General features: G+C 39.0%; 1 long non-coding RNA gene across 1 annotated transcript; it reads right to left on the reverse strand.

The window, feature by feature from the left end:
- Positions 1-3,286: 3,286 nt before the first annotated feature.
- Positions 3,287-4,531, reverse strand: LOC130992861 (uncharacterized). The gene is made up of 2 exons (XR_009091447.1): positions 3,896-4,531; positions 3,287-3,532 (listed from the first exon to the last, which is right to left on the reverse strand). It is a non-coding gene; the product is annotated as an uncharacterized LOC130992861 (long non-coding RNA).
- Positions 4,532-4,562: the final 31 nt, after the last annotated feature.

Raw genomic sequence — 4,562 nt, forward strand, 5'->3', positions numbered from 1 at the left:
AATCACATAATCGTCAAACGAATAACTCACAAAGTTATCACATTAAAACGGATCATCACTCATCATCACTCTAACTTAATCCTCTTTATAGTGATTCACAATCACTACCTCGACTCTATCTCTCGTCTTTCATCTCAACATCAAAATCAATTTACCATCTCCATCTCAACTCGCACATCACTCTCAATTCTATCAACATCTCTAACTCAACTCGTTTCTCAAATCTCATCATTCTAACTCCATCATGAGTTTGTCCACTCATAACTCATAATCTTCACATCTCGACATCTCAGTATTCTCAGTAGTGTTAAAACACTATCTCTTATCATAAGGAAAGGTTCGGGGTGTTACATTACTGGAGCGGTATCACCAGTTAATTTCAACAATCATTCTCAAGTGTTTTCTACCATATTCTTTATGGCTTTATGTTGACGATTCGAGAAGTGTCTTTCATCATTTGTGTCGTGATGCTTTTGATTGACGAATGATTCGATGTGGAGAAGCCTATGTACATGTTTTGTTGCTTTCTACATTCGCTCTTCAAGTTGACGTTGAAGATTCATGATCTGTTGTTGTTGAAAGATAACCACTTGTGCTACGGTGATGTCTTGGAAATGGAAGAAGGTACTCTGGACAAGAGAGAGTTCATCAGATCTAGGGATGGCAATCTACCCGCGGGTAACGGATATCCGCGAAAACCCGAACCTATTAGGGTGGGTTTGGATACCATTTGATATCCACAGATAGTTTCGTGGTTGCAATTCACTATCCATTTAGTTAGTGGGTATGAGTTTGGATACATACTATCCATACCCGCGAAACCCGTTTACCTATGAAAAATACCCGCCAATTACCCGTGAATTATCCACAAAAAATTTCATATAATATGGGCTTTGGATATATATTTTGAGATTATGAGCTAACATATTATATCTTAAGATAGGCCCAAACAGAAACTGAACTAAGGCCCAAACTCTAATAGTCTAATTTAAATTTGAATTTTGTTGAGCAATTATAGAATTTTGTTGGATTTTATATTTTAGTTGATGAATTTGAATTTAAACATTGTTCTTTGTGGATTTCAACATATGGATTTGAACTATGTTATTTGTGTTGATATTTTTTTCTATTAAATTTATATTTAAATTCTATTTCATGAGTATGCGGCGGATAGTAGGTGGCAGGTATCCGGCCGATAGCGGGTGACGGATACCCGCTGGATAACGGGTTCACGGATACCCGACAGGTAACGGGTATCCGCGGGTAGCGGGTTTGGATACCATTTGATATCCATGGATAGTTTCATGGTTAAAAACCACTATCCATTTAGTTCGTGGGTATGGGTATGGATAGTCACTATCCGTACCCGTCGTACCCGATTGTCATCCCTAATCAGATCCCATAAGTACATTGGATTCTTCAAGCTCTCATTCAGTCTCTTCTGATGTTGAAGCAGTGGCATCAGTAGAGTCATGATCTACATCAATGAGATCATTTTCAGTTGACTCATGCGCATTGGGAGTCCCGTTAGATGTTCCAGCATCATTTGCTTCTTCAGTTTGCTCGGGCATAGCTGCTTCTTGATCATCCCTTTTCTGAACATCATTAGTTCCAGTTGGTTCAACTTGTTCATTTGTTGAACTTGTTCCACCCTTGGCTTCAGTAATGATTTCCTCCGGTTGTTCTTGAGAGAAATCTGATTGTTTCTCAATTTGAGGATTTTCATCCCTGTCTTTATCAATGTTTGCCTCTTCCATGGATTGATCCACCACAGAAGGGACTTCAGTTAGAGCATTCCTGGTGGCATGGTCCTCCGGAGTTGGCTTCTGGATGTTCTCCATATTTGTTGGCACAAATGCATTAGGAGTAGATTCTGATGTCTTTCCAATGATGTCTTCTGCTTCAGCCATTTCTTCATCGGTTGGGCTTGGAGACTTCCGAGCTTCAATTTCAACAACTTCAGTTGAAGTATCTCCTTCGTGGATTGGGCTGAGAGATTTGTGCGTTTGACAACTAGTGTTTCCAATAAGAAGATTTTTATCAAGATGCTCTGCTTCTCCTGCAGTAATCCTTCTATTCACTGAGGCATCTGTTTTCTTATTCTAAACAAGAAGTTCAGTTATACGAGGAGGATTCACGAAGCTTCATTTAAGAAAATTCTTAGATCCAGAAGGACCTATATCATCAGTATGAGCAGCCGACATTCTGGGAAAACTCTGAGAATTAAGGTAGTCAAGAGCAATTTGATCAAAGGATCGAATGGCGTCCTAAAGGCGTGTGAAGCTGAAAATACTGTAAAGCTCTGCCTCTTCAAGGGCGAAGCTGTCAGCAAAGTCTATGGCTTTGACATCATCAAGCTGGGGGCAAGGAGCATTTTTTAGAAAAGTGAAAACAAGGAGCCGGTGGATATTTTTATGGGCTTCGATGGAAATATTGAAGCTAGGAAAGAGATCTTGAAGATATGCAGTAGCTTCACTTTTGAGAGACGTCTTGAAGTTGACTACTTCTCTTTCCAGTGCTTCAGTGCGAGAGACAATTGGCATTGACAAGGATTTGATAGAAAGGGCTTTGGATTTGGGAAATATTACAGATATCCTTCCGGATTTTGGCTTCAAGGACTTAAGTAGTGAAAGAGAGTTTGAAAAACTAGGAACAAGTGCAGATTTGGTGGGGGTACTTCTTAGCCGGCGTGGGATATCAGTTGGAATTTCAATAGATGAACTTCTAAATTTAGTGGGAGAGGATGGTGGAGAAACTTCAGTTGAAGACGATGAAGTTTTTTTTTTTTGAAGAGATGAAGTTTCAGTCTTGGCTGATTTTGATTTGGAACCTCCCTTGACAAATTTGAGATACTCCTTGAAATTGATCTTGTCTGGCCAGAAGGCAGTGATCTGCTTAGATGCTTCAATGATGATCTAAGATACTCGGCTGCCCTGGCTCAGCATCTTTGAAGTCGATCTTCTTAAGTGAAGGCTGTTCAGAGAGCAGTTGAAGATAAACCTTCTCCCAATTGAATGGTCCTTCTTTCATTAAAGCGGCCACAATGTTTTTCTGACTTTGTGAAGCTTGATCATGAGATCCTGTTGTGTCGCAGCCTGATTCCCGACGCTAGTAATAGCGGGGTACGAGTATCGATACGACTATTTTTAAAAGATTAGATGAATAGGTCAAACATCAAGCGGAAGCTCGCATCAAAAGGTGTTAAGGAAAAATCATCATAAATTAACCCAAGGGTAAAAATGTCAACATCGTCATAACTTCATAAATATCAGGAATTTCACGAACAAAAACAAAACGGGTATAGCTCATTTTTCGTAAGGAAGAATAATATGCAGAGTATCGCAGCAAAAGGCGAATCGATTATATGTATGAAGACATATAACCGTGAGTACATTGCTTAAATTCAAAAGAAAATCAAAGTATATATATATCAATCATCAAGACTTTATCGTCAAAATGGAAATGCGATAAAGTAAATACATCCTCTAACAATTCCCCACCAGCACCAGTCCAATCTCGCTCCTCGCTTAGTCTGCACATTTAGAAATACATGCAGGGCGTGAGTACATAATACTCAGTGGGCAAACGCCGAAAAACAAGGAAAGTGCTCTTAGAGCTATAAGTTTGAAGCTTGCCACATCTCAGCAATACACAAAAATAAGTTAGCATAAAATCCCGAAGACGGCTCGCGGTCACCTCTGTGCACAAAATCCCGCTTGTGGCAGGACCGAATTCGTCTCATCAGTAGAGGGTAACATACAAGCTCAACATCAAAAATTGGCAAGTCAAACAGTTCTCGAACATCATTTATCTCAAAGCATTTGATAAACTCATAACATCATTAAATCATTTTAGAAAGCTCATACGATATACGTATACTCAAAATATTGCCCACCTGAAGTCCTTCGCTAGTTTCGGAAAGAAAACAAGCGACTTACTTCTTCGTCTCGCTCGGCCTTCATAATTCATCATCATCGTCATCGAAGGTTCATGTGATAAAACAAACCTTAGTTAGAACTCATTACTAAAACCAATCTCATCTCAAACCATAACTTCTCATTCAACGTCTATTTACCCACTAAAACTCAATCCCTAGGTATACTCAACTTCTAAGGATTCACACGTCCTACTCTCGACTTAACTCTCAACTTGGATCATACTCATAGCATTCAAGCACATAAACAAGCATAAACACATAAGCATATAAAATTCACACATAGACAAGTCAAAACAACCTTCACTCTGCACTGACTCGACTTCAAAACCCCACCAGACTGCGTACCAAACTCCACTGGAGTCGTAATCTATACCAAAAGAAACCTCTTTGCGTCTACTTTCATATAAAAAAAAGTAGGATCAAAAAATCCAAGTATTTTAGGAGATATGACTGTTTTACTAAAGTCTACCATATTCGGCAGTTTTGAGCAATCGAAAACATTGATTTTTGAAAAATAGTAAACATTGCCGAAAAGGTCTGAAATTTGGTGGAAACTTAGCTAAGACACTAATGTCTCAAAACTAAAACTTTAGGTTCCAAAATGTTATGGGAAGATACTGGAAAA

This window comes from Salvia miltiorrhiza, chromosome 7 (genome assembly GCF_028751815.1).
Source record: "Salvia miltiorrhiza cultivar Shanhuang (shh) chromosome 7, IMPLAD_Smil_shh, whole genome shotgun sequence".
In the NCBI taxonomy this organism is placed as follows: domain Eukaryota; kingdom Viridiplantae; phylum Streptophyta; class Magnoliopsida; order Lamiales; family Lamiaceae; genus Salvia; species Salvia miltiorrhiza.